Below are 16,529 nucleotides of genomic sequence, written 5' to 3' on the forward strand. Positions count from 1 at the left end.
GCGCTCGTACGATCGCGCTTCGCGCTCTCTGTCGCGCTCAAAAACTCGACTTGTGAGCAAGTCTAATGTACCTCCTTGATCTACACCTAATTACTTAAAACTACCTCCAGCAACATCAGCTATTAATAATTATAAGAGGGAAAACAAACAAGAAAAGGTCAGCATTGTTTATAAAGAGATCACAAGGAAAGGGCACCAACAAGAGAGGACAAGACAGAGTGCAATTATACGCAAGGGATGTCAGCTATACAGAAGCATTTTTTTACAGCCTCGCCTGCCTCAATCTAACTTTACTCAAGAAGTTACAACAAGATGCAACACAGCACTAGCAAAGACAAAAAACAGTGACTGTGTATACTCTCACAATGTACAAACATGGAACTTCACCATCTACTACCAAGTTGTGTATATGATGTAAAGGAAAGTAGAGAGGATAATAACACATCTTCCCTCAGACGCCAAAACTTTGGCATTCTGATGCTTCATTTAAGCCAACACTGCCCAAAAGGAATATAATTATATGCTTTATAAGTTATTGTAACTTGTGTTCAACTTGTAAACTGTAAGTGATGGTGGTTACAATGCTAAACAAAATGTATAACTTCAGGGTTGTCATTAGAAGCCAGGACCTGGGTATATTTCAATTAATGCAAAATTTATAGTAATATCTATATTAATGGACAATCTGATATAAATCTTTTCTTTAAAACTTACCCTTCAGTAACTGCAAAATTAAAGACAAATAGTAAAAATCTTCAAACCCAAACAAAGCATATATTTGGATGCATACTTCCCTCCTTTTTTTTCCTTTAAAATCAGGTCTCCTTTAAAGGGAATTTTCTAAGTGCCAGAGGACCTTTCAAGTACGCTTGTTGGTAAGTAGAGTAAATTTGGCACATGTATACTACAACAAATAAAATGACCTTTCTAATGTTTGTGTTAGTGCCTATTTGTATTTTCATTGTTTTAATACATCAGATTTCGGGTGCTTTTTTGCAAATTTGCCAAAATTTTACATCCCAACAAAGTGCGAAGTATGCAACTGTCATAATATGAATAATAATATTTTCACCTGTATTTTCATTCACTTGGACCCAATCACCTTACTTCCAATTTGTTGAATACAATATGGAATAGTTCGATCAAGTGGTATTTCATGAGTGCAATTTTGCTGTCATTTGGCAATGTAGTTCATTATATAAAAAAAAGCAGTGTAGTTCATCATATATGTACCTGCAGCTTTTTGGTTGTTACAGGTGTATGTTAAATTTCAATGATCTGGGCCCGGTTGTTCGAAATCCGATTAACTTAATCCAGGATTAGCATAACCTTTTGTTTCATGTTTTCAACTTTTTGGGAAAAGCTTCTGTTACTTCTTCTTGGTTTTTAAGATTAACTCCTTCTAATATAAAGTTTTGCCCAATATTCAGCGTTGAACAGCCGTTGGGAGTAGAGAAATAAACTCCTTGGTTAGTTTTTAATCTGGGATTAGCGTTAATCGGCTTTTGAACAACCGGGCCCTGATAGATAACAGCATCAAGGCCTCAAACATCAACATTCCCATGTTTTGTATAGATTCTTCCCCATCAAATGGTCAACAGCACTAGCCATTAATCCACCGGGGCAGTGACCTGTCGATGCTTGCACTTCAATCATCTGGACATACATGTAAGTACAACATAGACCTCCTTAAAATAAAGCAGGGAGTGCACAGATAGCATATTTCGTGGAATTTGTGAGAGAGTTGCATGTAACCAACCTAGGCCACATTGTTTGAAGGCTGATTGGTGCCTTAGAAGGGTGAAGTATGACCCAAAGCCAAAAAAAAAACATGGATTAGTGCAGGTTAGGGTTTCCATAATAAAGCCAAGTTTTGCTAAAGGATAGGCACTCTAAACTTATTTTTTAAAGATGTAGGAAACAACATGGGCTATTTCATTCTCATACTCTATTAACAAATGCTCACAAAATCAACATGTGCTTTTATTAACAGTGGTGAATACAAAGAGGAGAAGAAAAGATAACAGAACAAATAAAGAAAGAAGAAAAAAGAACAAGAAACGGTGAATGAATGCCAAATGAAACAAAACTGAATAATCAATCAATGAATTCTTTATTTGATAAAGCAGGTTAAAATTACAAAAATTACAAAGTAATAGTTGCATCTGCAGCTATCAGCTGATGTGGACCTGCATACATTAGTTACATATGTATACATTTCCATAGCTTTTTGGTAATAACTAAACTACATAAATTTAACATTCATGTGGCCTAGACTGCAATTGATGCAATCAAATATGACGTCAAAAATCATATAAATGTCCATAGATAAAATTGCAATTAACATGACATATCTGTTGAAAAAATGTAACTTCGCTACTGATCAGTGACTGCACAATGACCCTCCTGAAATCACCTCTAACCAACCAATGAAAACCTGAGTGTTGGAATGCATTATAGCAGAGATTAGGCCCCACATGGTCATGAATAGGGAGTTTGCCTAGTACTGAGATAACGTTAAATTTGTTACTTTACACGTATGACAAGAGTGATGACCAACGCATCCCACGTTAATGCATCCAGGAATCTTGTTAAAGTGCAACTATGGCAAAATTCACATGTTTCTACATGTAGTCTTTACAAGAAGAAAAATCTTGTTTACTATTTACAAATCTCTCTTTTTGTTCCAGAGGTATTCAAGTTTTCAAAATATGCAAATTAGCCAATTGATGATGTCAGAAACTGAACCGAATTATGATAAAATATGATGGAAAAAGATATGACAGTCAATTTGTATAAGAAATGCTCGATCCTTTGCAATAAGATTCTAGAGGATGTGCTCCACAATATGAGCGTACCAGTTTTATTACTATGGCAACATACTAGGTTCCAGACCTCCTTGATATTAAAGACTTCGCTGGCCACCGTTGGCGTTCTATTTTGATATTTGCCATGATGCCTCATCTGCACGATCCTGCAAGCATATAAATTTTTATAAGTTAGGTCGAGTTTGTTGCCTCTGATTCCCAAAAATATTGAATCAGGTTGAAGGGGATTAGAAAAAAGTGAGTTGCCATGGGAACCAATTTCTTTATGGCCAAAGGTGTGTTGTCTGTATAACTATTCGCCTACCAAGTTTCAATGGCCTCTTCTGGAAATTGACCGAAATAGCTCTGTTTATATACTTGAATTTATATTGAGTTGAATGAGTGACATCATCAGTAATTTTATTTGCATAATTTACACATTTTTCAAACTTAAACAACCTATGCAGATATCTCCAAACGGTAAATGGCATATTTTATCTTTCTTGGAATTCTATAAAATAAACCTATAGATGCAAGGGATGAAAATTTGATCATAGTAGCACTTTAAAGACATGGGCTCATGCGATCGACCGTTTAATCCAATGTTGTGTTCTTTACAGACCACTAAAGAACACAACTTTGCATTGAGTGACAATGGCATGACCCAGGCTGAAATGTCTCTGAAATTTGCCTCATGAGTCTCATTTAAGGACATAAAGTATTTAAAACTTGCGATGGACACTCCATAAATTTATGCTCAAATTAGCACTGTCCACCTTCCAATAGTGAAGAATGAAATAATTATTACATACATAATTAAGTAATCAATTATAATGAAACAAATCCTAGACAATAACCAGTATGAAGTCATGAAGGAAACATTGTTCACGTTTAGTAACTTCCTGGACGGTCAAAACCACGTTGCTTGGGAAAAACTAGACACTTCCCATCAATCAAAACCGCTGCTGTAATACACTAATTATCGGGAATTTCCCTGAAGAAGTCTCTGATAGAGACGAAACGCGTTGGGATAAACTAAAAGTATACAACTACATGAAGTCGTCCGTTGTGCTGCTCACTAGTCTTTGTTAGGAAATAAAAGAAATTTAAAAATTTTACATTTAGATCATTTTAGATTCATTTTACATCATTTTAGGTCATTTTAGATCATTTTAGGTCATCCCTTGTTTTAGTAACTACAGGCAATATCCTACCTTTGTGCTAGTTAGTTTGTTACCATGACATGGCTTTGTGAAAAAAAAGGGCATGTAAGAAACCACCTTAAATTGGCAGAACAACCACGCCAACCTGAATTGTAGGCTGAAATACTAATCGGCAAAAGAGAAGATGTCATTCTTGTGCCTGTTTTAAAAATTTTGGTCCGCAATAATTTCATTTCATTTCATTAATTTGATTTGTTTATATTAAAACGGAGGGTCGCTGGCTGGTTGTTTAATTTCGACAAGTTTAAGTTCAGTTTCGTTTCTTTTAAACGATAAAATTATAGTAATAAAAGGCAAGCTCACTTACTAATCAGCAAGGTGTGATGAAGATTTAAAAAAAAAAAGAGATCATGTCCGCCATCTTTGCGCGCGAAGGTATTGATGGGAAAACAGGAAGGTCATGTGGAATGTATTCGTCTGATTTTGGGTATCATTAGAAAGAAGCAGATACATATACATTTGGGTTTTCCCACCTTCAACTCTCAACTCGTTCCAACCACGTTGCATTACACACGAACGTGGACTTCGCTGAACAATAACTCCCCACAAAACTGAACTACTGTGGCTCTAATTTTCAAGTTACACCCTGCCCTTCCGTTACAAATGCCTTCATATATTTCAAAAATAATGAAAATTTTAAGCGGTATTATAGATGTGAACAATAGTTGACAATTGGTAATTGATTATGAATTGAAAGTTTTTTCTTCCAGTTATCTTTTTGCGCACCTGTGGCTCACTTGGTTGAGCACCGGGCTGCCATGCGGGAGGTCGACTCCGGCAGGACCAACACTCACGGTCTTAAAATAACTGAGGAGAAAGTGCTGGATAAGGACTTTAAACCGTAGGCCCCGTCTCACAAATATCTTCCATATCCACACACTATTCGCGAAGAGTAGGAGATGAAGTTCCCGGTGTTGTGGCTGTCCTCTGTAAGTATATGGGTTGGTGGGTATAGCAGGTCCACATCAGCTGAATAGATGCCAAAACTTCAACCTGCTCAACGAAATAAATAACATACAAAAATTTGGTTTATCAACGGAGTTGATAATGTAAATTGACCACCGTACAGAGATTCTAAAAGCTCTAGCTTTTAGAATCTCTGTACGGTGGTCAATTTACATTATCAACTCCGTTGATAAACCAAATTTTTGTATACTGAAAGCAGCTTAGCCATTGTTGCAATTAGTGATTCAGACATACGTTGCGAGAAAGCTTCAAGTGCCCATATCAACCGCAAAAAAAAAATGGCGAAAAATGGAGATGTGAACCACAGAAATTTGTAGGTCGGCGTAAAGCGTGTACGTTTAACTAGGTCGCACTTGTTGATAGCAGCTGCGGCACATCAATTTGCAACTTACCAATCTTTGACTTTTCCTGTACAGTTACATGGTTTTTGGAGCTTTTCTTCTGCAGTAGCTCTTTCTCCACTTTTCTTTCTTCTTCATAAAGTTCTAGCCACGACGGTTCGTCCTCGTGGGCCTCCTGGGCGAACTCTCCACTTCCGAAGATTCGTATTCTTCATTATGGGAGATTTTATGAGCCCGAACTCGCGTCGAGAATTATGTACATGTACACATCGGCCATTACATTACAGGAAAGTGAACTTGTCAACATACTATACATCCGGGTGTTACGTCACTCGCCTCAGACTTCTCACTATCGCTTATGGTTGAATGGGTTTTAACCAAAATAAAGGGCAGTACACACGAGGCGATAAGTCCATGCGCCTAGTACCTGGGCCAAGTCCTACTGTGTGAAGCAGCCATTTCTAACACGAAATATAGTCGCAGGGATTTGGTCCCTGCTACTAGTCCCACGAATTCAAACTGGTTTGAATTTTGGGACAAGGACCTGCGGCTTGTTCCTCAAAACGCCTCGTGTAAACTGCTCGTTGGACAAGTCCCTGCGACCAAATTACCAAATTTTCGCACCCTTTTTTTTCTGTATTGGCTACAGCTCATCGGTAACAAAGCGCTTCAACTTATTTTCCGCTTATATCCGGACTGAATCGGAAAAAAATTCAAATACTAAATAATTTCGTAATTTTGTACTGAACTGAATTAATTAAATGCTACATTGCTATTTTAATAATTTTGGTTTCTTAAGAAAGCTGCAGAGTGAAAGAATGATACCGTTTGGCCCCAGTTTTTGCTACTTTCCTGTGCAATTGGACCCCGCGTGTAAACACTACAAGGGACTAGTCCCTGCGACCAGTCCCTTTGTGTAACTAGGGACTAGTTGCAGGGACTAGTCCCCCCGTGTGTGCCGACCTTAGATAATTCTTGACACTGTTGCTCTGTACTCGGTGACAGATAAAGATTTATTTGGACTAAAATAATTTTTGGGGTTCCACGACACTAATCCTGCGGGATGATTGCAGCTTCAAATAATGGGAATTTTCAGAGCTACATAAGAATGATTTTTCTTTTCCTTTGCAGAGCATACTAACATCTCACGAAAGAGACACTGGTGTAAAGGTGCGCGTATACAGCGGAGAGAACATCTCCGTTGTAGTCCCAACCAGCACAATATTCAAAGATATTGCTGGAAATGATAAGCAAATCCTCTTGAGGCTGGAGAGAGAGTAAAGAAAAATATGGCAAGAATGGAGGCTAGCGACACATCCTCTCCACGCTTTTAAGTTGTTTTTGGAACTGAAAATACCTCAGCTTTAAAAAAAGTTATCATTTGGCATCAAACATAAAGCTGCCAGTATAAGGTGTTGGGTGTTATGCTCATTGTGCTGGCTTCACGGTATTCTTTGATTGCACTCACGTGATAAGACCGCCATGCTGGAACACCCCCCCCCCCCCCCACCAAAGAAAAAAAAAAGCGAAATGTAGCTTAATAGAGTGAAATTGCCAAGGGACTTTTGCGCTTTTGTTCTTTCCACCAACTTGGCCACCTTGACGTCGGGTGCAATCAAAGAATAGAGCAAATCAATGCAACAGCGACCTGTTTAGGCGAATTTTGCAGTTAGACATACATACTGCAAAAACAAAAACTGTTTCGATCCGCATGAAAGCGAAACATAGCTCGCTCCCCGAGAAAACAAATATAGTGTTTCAGTAAGGGCTTAAAATGAAATACACTCGGATTTTTTAGATGCATAAAGGAACCTTTTTAATAGACCGAATACATAAATGGCGGCCACAACGTATTTTGGTATTTTTTTTTATTTGGTCCATGCAAACGAGGCGTGTGAGTCTAATTAGCACATAGAGAAAATATTGCTTTTTTGGGCGCCATTCACGCATTCGGTCTATAAACGTTGAGGCTAAGATTGATCAAAATTGTAAAAACACTAATTCCAAGAACATACTAAGGCTGAGTGTCAGTTAGGAACGCCTTTATTTTGCCCATTTTCTTTTTGCTTTTCTGACTAGCACAAATTAAGGAAAAAGTAATGGAAAACTGTAGTACAAAAAGAAAATATATTGACCCAAGTTGTATTTTTCGTGATTCTGAATTCATGGTGTCGATACCCAGGAGGGGGAGGGGGAGGGGGGAAGGGGGAGAGGGGGGCTAGATAGGTTTGCAAGTAAATCTCGGGTTCTAATAATTGACTTTTTCTAGTTCTGGTAGCAGTTTCAAATAAGGAAGTAACGGCTGTGATTTTTTCATCTTTTTTTTTTGGCGGCGGAAAATTCAATTAAGTTAAAATTAAAAACTGATAAAAGAGCACCTTTACTTTAGTAACCCTGCAAAGTTTCGGCACATCAACTAAGAAAGTGTACGTTGAAACATTAAAAATGTGCAGATGTTTGGATGCTTAGGGGTATGGCCAATTTCCCTAGTAATACAACCATCTGTAGAATTTTTCGTTTTTCAACTTTTCAGGTGATATAACATGGTTACTAATGTAAAGTTGCTCTTTCTATTTCTGGTATCCATTTGACATTCATTTTAATTTTAACTCATTCAATTCCGTTGCCGCCATTTTGGAGAAGGATCTACTCTTACCTGTAGCTTTCGTCCCTCATCCCTTTCATTAGTCTTATATTAGTTTTGCTTATGAATAGGCACATACATACTGCATGCATGCTACAATCTCTGATTTTTCATCCTTATTTATGCCATGGAACATTTGATATAGCTGAATTGTCACCAAAGAAGTAATAAAGAAGGTGTTTTCAGATTCATTCGTTGCGTTAATTGACCGTAAATAAACGCGATGAACCCTTCATGCCGCGTACTCCGACCGTACACACTCCAGTGCTGTTTGTTGACATTCTTTCCTTGGCTAAACGAAGTAGATAAGTTGGGGGGATAGAGAGCAGCATAACCTTGCCTTTTCTGAAGAAATTGAGTAGAGGGGCAATGAGACCGCCCTTAAGTCTAAGCGTTTGATGCCAATTTACCTTCTGATATGTTTAGGGCCTCGTAGCCACAATTTTAGGAAATAAACCAGAAAATAATAGATACCAATCAATTGCTATTCGAGGATACTATGGACACGATCTCCGACACGATCTGACGATCAACACGATCAGCAATGATCCAACGATCTTGTGAATCTATCGTAATCCATCGTCATGATCCCCATCGTCACTATCGTAGATCGTTAACGATATGAAAAGAAACGATGAAAACGAGTGCGTTATTGACAACGAGCGCGATGTTTCGAAAGATCTTGACAACCAGCTTGTTGTACGATTGAATCGATAGAACGAGGACGTTTATTTTAACGTGCTCGTTGTACTCGATTTCAACGATAACGTGCACGTCATTTTTAACGTGCTCGTTGTACTGGATTTTAACGACATCGTCCTCGATGTTTTTGACGTGCTCGTTATACTCGTTTTCGAGAGCTGTCCCCAGAAGTCAGCAATGATCCCGAAACAGAAGTCAGCAATGATCCTATTAACGTGCTCGTTGTACTCGATTTTGACGATAACGTGCACGTCCTTTTTGACGTGCTCGTTGTACTGGATTTTAACGATAACGTGCTCGATGTTTTTGACGTGCTCGTTGTACTCGTTTTCGAGAGCTGTCCTCAGAAGTCAGCAATGATCCTATTTTAGCTTCAAAGTTAAGAATATTCGAAGCCAGAGTTTCCGGCCAAAATTTATATTGTTCGTAAGACTGCAACTAAAATAATATTCTTGATATTTACATTACCATTTACGGTGAAATAAAAACCAAAATTAACCTCCCTTCACAAACGAGTCTGGTTTTCACGAACGAGTCACGTTTTGCGAACGAGTCACGTTTTGCGAACGAGTCTCGTTTATCGAACAAGTCTATCCGAACGGAGTTTCTAGCTTCCCAAACGCGTCTTTCCAAATCAGTCTCGTTTTCCGACGGGTATTTTAAACGAGTCTAATTTTAAGAACGAGGCTGGTTTTTTCAAACCAGTCACGTCTTCGTGCAAGATTGAGTACCTATTTATTTCATCGAGACGATTTTTATCGAGTCATCTTTCCCTCGTTTACCGGAAAACTTGAGTGATCCGAGAATTGTTGGAAAATACGAAACAGGATTTGTTTTCCTTTCTTCCAACCGTTTCATGTTGGAAGTCGATATCATGATTGTTCACACACCGTAGTGGCCTCTTCACTGACACCCATTAAATTAATGGATCCGTGTACTTGTTAGAATTTGTCACCGCAATGGCTTGAGATTCATCCCACAAAAGTAACTTTGAATCCTTAGCATATTTAAGCAATGAAAAGAAAAACGGTTGTTGACAGTTTTATTCTACGAAGACTAGCCTACGCTCCCAGTGGTTCGAAGTACATGAAGAGCATGCTCGACTGCTCAGATGCGCAGGCTAAAGAAAGGCGAAAAGGTGTTGTCAGATGCGGTTTCACAGTCAGTGGCCACCTCTTCCTATTTATCTAGGAGGTATAGGGTGCCAAAACCCGATCGAGAAAATCTACTGTACACACGTACATATAAAGTAAATCGTTGATAAAATGTACTTTAAATTCGTCGAGAATGATCGAGAGGGTATAGCAGTACAAAAGCCCTTAACGCGGAAACACGTGATCTGTCAATGTAAAAGAATGTTCCGCCCACATCATGATTTAAAGACTATTGGGACGCAGTCGACAAAGCGCTATTAATACCGCGTAGTTCATTCCTTCAAAAACAAAGCACCCATTGAAAATCCCGGAGCAAAGGAGATAGGTAGGTTTTTAGTAAAGTGTAGTATTATGGTTTATTGCATGCTTTTTGTTTAGTGGTCATAAAAAAAATTCCAACAAACAATTCTCAGTCCAATTCTTTATCCAATTAAAGGAAATGAATAAATCACCTTTGCTGTCTTCTAGATCTGTACAAGAATAGAAAAAACAAATTCAGTTTTAAAACATGATTCTATTTGATGAAAAACTTGAATCTTCGTTGCGACTTCATTACTATAAGCGACTTTCAGAACGAGCCAGAATACAATAGATGTTATTATTATGCAAATAAGTGGCGGAGTATTCAGCAGATAAGCTCTATTTTTTTTTCTATTTTATACTTTTCTGTCTGCTCTTTTGGTGGAACAAATTTTATCCTCACTGTTTTTAGTCTTTAAAAATCTATATTTGTGAAAAAACAATCGTTGTGTTTTTAGATTAGGATGACGTGGCCACTAACTGTGAAACCGCAGCTGACAACAAAGGCCCTTCATGCACCTCGAATCACCGAGAGCCTGCTCGCAGGCTATAGTCTTCGTTGAATAAAAGGGACAACTATTATCGAGAATTGTTGGAAAATACGAAACATGATTTGTTTTCCTTTCTTCCAACCGTTTTATGTTGGAAGTCGATATCAAGATTGTTCACACACCGTAGTGACCTCTTCACTGACACCCATTGAATTAATGGATCCGTGTACGTGTTGGAATTTGTCACCACAATGGCTTGAGATTCATCCCACAAAAGTAACTATGAATCCTTAGCATATTTAAGCAATGAAAAGAAAAACGGTTGTTGACAGTTTTATTCTACGAAGACTAGCCTACGCTCCCAGTGGTTCGAAGTACATGAAGAGCATGCTCGACTGCTCAGATGCGCAGGCTAAAGAAAGGCGAAAAGGTGTTGTCAGATGCGGTTTCACAGTCAGTGGCCACCTCTTCCTATTTATCTAGGAGGTATAGGGTGCCAAAACCCGATCGAGAAAATCTACTGTACACACATACATATAAAGTTAATCGTTGATAAAATGTACTTTAAATTCGTCGAGAATGATCGAGAGGGTATAGCAGTACAAATGCCCTTAACGCGGAAACACGTGATCTGTCAATGTAAAAGAATGTTCCGCCCACATCATGATTTAAAGACTATTGGGACGCAGTCGACAAAGCGCTATTAATACCGCGTAGTTCATTCCTTCAAAAACAAAGCACCCATTGAAAATCCCGGAGCAAAGGAGATAGGTAGGTTTTTAGTAAAGTGTAGTATTATGGTTTATTGCATGCTTTTTGTTTAGTGGTCATAAAAAAAATTCCAACAAACAATTCTCAGTCCAATTCTTTATCCAATTAAAGGAAATGAATAAATCACCTTTGCTGTCTTCTAGATCTGTACAAGAATAGAAAAAACAAATTCAGTTTTAAAACATGATTCTATTTGATGAAAAACTTGAATCTTCGTTGCGACTTCATTACTATAAGCGACTTTCAGAACGAGCCAGAATACAATAGATGTTATTATTATACAAATAAGTGGCGGAGTATTCAGCAGATAAGCTCTATTTTTTTTTCTATTTTATACTTTTCTGTCTGCTCTTTTGGTGGAACAAATTTTATCCTCACTGTTTTTAGTCTTTAAAAATCTATATTTGTTAAAGAACAATCGTTTTGTTTTTAGATTAGGATGACGTGGTCACTAACTGTGAAACCGCAGCTGACAACAAAGGCCCTTCATGCACCTCGAATCACCGTGAGCCTGCTCGCAGGCTATAGTCTTCGTTGAATAAAAGGGACAACTATTATCGAGAATTGTTGGAAAATACGAAACAGGATTTGTTTTCCTTTCTTCCAACCGTTTTATGTTGGAAGTCGATATCATGATTGTTCACACACCGTAGTGACCTCTTCACTGACAGCCATTAAATTAATGGATCCGTGTACGTGTTGGAATTTGTCACCGCAATGGCTTGAGATTCATCCCACAAAAGTAACTTTGAATCCTTAGCATATTTAAGCAATGAAAAGGAAAACGGTTGTTGACAGTTTTATTCTACGAAGACTAGCCTACGCTCCCAGTGGTTCGAAGTACATGAAGAGCATGCTCGACTGCTCAGATGCGCAGGCTAAAGAAAGGCGAAAAGGTGTTGTCAGATGCGGTTTCACAGTCAGTGGCCACCTCTTCCTATTTATCTAGGAGGTATAGGGTGCCAAAACCCGATCGAGAAAATCTACTGTACACACATACATATAAAGTTAATCGTTGATAAAATGTACTTTAAATTCGTCGAGAATGATCGAGAGGGTATAGCAGTGCAAATGCCCTTAACGCGGAAACACGTGATCTGTCAATGTAAAAGAATGTTCCGCCCACATCATGATTTAAAGACTATTGGGACGCAGTCGACAAAGCGCTATTAATACCGCGTAGTTCATTCCTTCAAAAACAAAGCACCCATTGAAAATCCCGGAGCAAAGGAGATAGGTAGGTTTTTAGTAAAGTGTAGTATTATGGTTTATTGCATGCTTTTTGTTTAGTGGTCATAAAAAAAATTCCAACAAACAATTGTCAGTCCAATTCTTTATCCAATTAAAGGAAATGAATAAATCACCTTTGCTGTCTTCTAGATCTGTACAAGAATAGAAAAAACAAATTCAGTTTTAAAACATGATTCTATTTGATGAAAAACTTGAATCTTCGTTGCGACTTCATTACTATAAGCGACTTTCAGAACGAGCCAGAATACAATAGATGTTATTATTATGCAAATAAGTGGCGGAGTATTCAGCAGATAAGCTCTATTTTTTTTTCTATTTTATACTTTTCTGTCTGCTCTTTTGGTGGAACAAATTTTATCCTCACTGTTTTTAGTCTTTAAAAATCTATATTTGTTAAAGAACAATCGTTTTGTTTTTAGATTAGGATGACGTGGCCACTAACTGTGAAACCGCAGCTGACAACAAAGGCCCTTCATGCACCTCGAATCACCGTGAGCCTGCTCGCAGGCTATAGTCTTCGTTGAATAAAAGGGACAACTATTATCGAGAATTGTTGGAAAATACGAAACAGGATTTGTTTTCCTTTCTTCCAACCGTTTTATGTTGGAAGTCGATATCATGATTGTTCACACACCGTAGTGACCTCTTCACTGACAGCCATTAAATTAATGGATCCGTGTACGTGTTGGAATTTGTCACCGCAATGGCTTGAGATTCATCCCACAAAAGTAACTTTGAATCCTTAGCATATTTAAGCAATGAAAAGAAAAACGGTTGTTGACAGTTTTATTCTACGAAGACTAGCCTACGCTCCCAGTGGTTCGAAGTACATGAAGAGCATGCTCGACTGCTCAGATGCGCAGGCTAAAGAAAGGCGAAAAGGTGTTGTCAGATGCGGTTTCACAGTCAGTGGCCACCTCTTCCTATTTATCTAGGAGGTAAAGGGTGCCAAAACCCGATCGAAAAAATCTACTGTACACACATACATGTAAAGTAAATCGTTGATAAAACGTAGTTTAAATTCGTCGAGAATGATCGAGAGGGTATAGCAGTACAAAAGCCCTTAACGCGGAAACACGTGATCTGTCAATGTAAAAGAATGTTCCGCCCACATCATGATTTAAAGACTATTGGGACGCAGTCGACAAAGCGCTATTAATACCGCGTAGTTCATTCCTTCAAAAACAAAGCACCCATTGAAAATCCCGGAGCAAAGGAGATAGGTAGGTTTTTAGTAAAGTGTAGTATTATGGTTTATTGCATGCTTTTTGTTTAGTGGTCATAAAAAAAATTCCAACAAACAATTCTCAGTCCAATTCTTTATCCAATTAAAGGAAATGAATAAATCACCTTTGCTGTCTTCTAGATCTGTACAAGAATAGAAAAAACAAATTCAGTTTTAAAACATGATTCTATTTGATGAAAAACTTGAATCTTCGTTGCGACTTCATTACTATAAGCGACTTTCAGAACGAGCCAGAATACAATAGATGTTATTATTATGCAAATAAGTGGCGGAGTATTCAGCAGATAAGCTCTATTTTTTTTTCTATTTTATACTTTTCTGTCTGCTCTTTTGGTGGAACAAATTTTATCCTCACTGTTTTTAGTCTTTAAAAATCTATATTTGTGAAAAAACAATCGTTGTGTTTTTAGATTAGGATGACGTGGCCACTAACTGTGAAACCGCAGCTGACAACAAAGGCCCTTCATGCACCTCGAATCACCGAGAGCCTGCTCGCAGGCTATAGTCTTCGTTGAATAAAAGGGACAACTATTATCGAGAATTGTTGGAAAATACGAAACATGATTTGTTTTCCTTTCTTCCAACCGTTTTATGTTGGAAGTCGATATCAAGATTGTTCACACACCGTAGTGACCTCTTCACTGACACCCATTGAATTAATGGATCCGTGTACGTGTTGGAATTTGTCACCACAATGGCTTGAGATTCATCCCACAAAAGTAACTATGAATCCTTAGCATATTTAAGCAATGAAAAGAAAAACGGTTGTTGACAGTTTTATTCTACGAAGACTAGCCTACGCTCCCAGTGGTTCGAAGTACATGAAGAGCATGCTCGACTGCTCAGATGCGCAGGCTAAAGAAAGGCGAAAAGGTGTTGTCAGATGCGGTTTCACAGTCAGTGGCCACCTCTTCCTATTTATCTAGGAGGTATAGGGTGCCAAAACCCGATCGAGAAAATCTACTGTACACACATACATATAAAGTTAATCGTTGATAAAATGTACTTTAAATTCGTCGAGAATGATCGAGAGGGTATAGCAGTACAAATGCCCTTAACGCGGAAACACGTGATCTGTCAATGTAAAAGAATGTTCCGCCCACATCATGATTTAAAGACTATTGGGACGCAGTCGACAAAGCGCTATTAATACCGCGTAGTTCATTCCTTCAAAAACAAAGCACCCATTGAAAATCCCGGAGCAAAGGAGATAGGTAGGTTTTTAGTAAAGTGTAGTATTATGGTTTATTGCATGCTTTTTGTTTAGTGGTCATAAAAAAAATTCCAACAAACAATTCTCAGTCCAATTCTTTATCCAATTAAAGGAAATGAATAAATCACCTTTGCTGTCTTCTAGATCTGTACAAGAATAGAAAAAACAAATTCAGTTTTAAAACATGATTCTATTTGATGAAAAACTTGAATCTTCGTTGCGACTTCATTACTATAAGCGACTTTCAGAACGAGCCAGAATACAATAGATGTTATTATTATACAAATAAGTCGCGGAGTATTCAGCAGATAAGCTCTATTTTTTTTTCTATTTTATACTTTTCTGTCTGCTCTTTTGGTGGAACAAATTTTATCCTCACTGTTTTTAGTCTTTAAAAATCTATATTTGTTAAAGAACAATCATTTTGTTTTTAGATTAGGATGACGTGGTCACTAACTGTGAAACCGCAGCTGACAACAAAGGCCCTTCATGCACCTCGAATCACCGTGAGCCTGCTCGCAGGCTATAGTCTTCGTTGAATAAAAGGGACAACTATTATCGAGAATTGTTGGAAAATACGAAACAGGATTTGTTTTCCTTTCTTCCAACCGTTTTATGTTGGAAGTCGATATCATGATTGTTCACACACCGTAGTGACCTCTTCACTGACAGCCATTAAATTAATGGATCCGTGTACGTGTTGGAATTTGTCACCGCAATGGCTTGAGATTCATCCCACAAAAGTAACTTTGAATCCTTAGCATATTTAAGCAATGAAAAGAAAAACGGTTGTTGACAGTTTTATTCTACGAAGACTAGCCTACGCTCCCAGTGGTTCGAAGTACATGAAGAGCATGCTCGACTGCTCAGATGCGCAGGCTAAAGAAAGGCGAAAAGGTGTTGTCAGATGCGGTTTCACAGTCAGTGGCCACCTCTTCCTATTTATCTAGGAGGTATAGGGTGCCAAAACCCGATCGAGAAAATCTACTGTACACACATACATATAAAGTTAATCGTTGATAAAATGTACTTTAAATTCGTCGAGAATGATCGAGAGGGTATAGCAGTGCAAATGCCCTTAACGCGGAAACACGTGATCTGTCAATGTAAAAGAATGTTCCGCCCACATCATGATTTAAAGACTATTGGGACGCAGTCGACAAAGCGCTATTAATACCGCGTAGTTCATTCCTTCAAAAACAAAGCACCCATTGAAAATCCCGGAGCAAAGGAGATAGGTAGGTTTTTAGTAAAGTGTAGTATTATGGTTTATTGCATGCTTTTTGTTTAGTGGTCATAAAAAAATTCCAACAAACAATTGTCAGTCCAATTCTTTATCCAATTAAAGGAAATGAATAAATCACCTTTGCTGTCTTCTAGATCTGTACAAGAATAGAAAAAACAAATTCAGTTTTAAAAC

General features: G+C 38.0%; 2 long non-coding RNA genes across 3 annotated transcripts in view; both read left to right on the plus strand.

Annotated features, from left to right (window-relative positions):
* The window catches only part of LOC138016215 (uncharacterized), an 18,150-nt gene extending 9,600 nt beyond the window's left edge, over positions 1-8,550 (plus strand). The window contains exons 4-7 of one of the 2 annotated variants that reach the window (XR_011125758.1): positions 820-875; positions 1,576-1,668; positions 1,994-2,063; positions 6,469-8,550. This is a non-coding gene — a long non-coding RNA (uncharacterized lncRNA). The remainder of the gene's footprint in view (positions 1-819; positions 876-1,575; positions 1,669-1,993; positions 2,064-6,468) is intronic. The other variant, XR_011125757.1, reaches the window with a different exon arrangement.
* Positions 8,551-12,538: 3,988 nt separating this feature from the next.
* Positions 12,539-14,438, plus strand: LOC138016217 (uncharacterized). The gene is made up of 3 exons (XR_011125760.1): positions 12,539-12,636; positions 13,070-13,873; positions 14,307-14,438. It is a non-coding gene; the product is annotated as an uncharacterized lncRNA (long non-coding RNA).
* The last annotated feature ends 2,091 nt before the right edge of the window (positions 14,439-16,529 follow it).

The sequence above is a fragment of the Montipora capricornis genome, chromosome 9 (genome assembly GCF_036669925.1).
Source record: "Montipora capricornis isolate CH-2021 chromosome 9, ASM3666992v2, whole genome shotgun sequence".
Classification (NCBI taxonomy): domain Eukaryota; kingdom Metazoa; phylum Cnidaria; class Anthozoa; order Scleractinia; family Acroporidae; genus Montipora; species Montipora capricornis.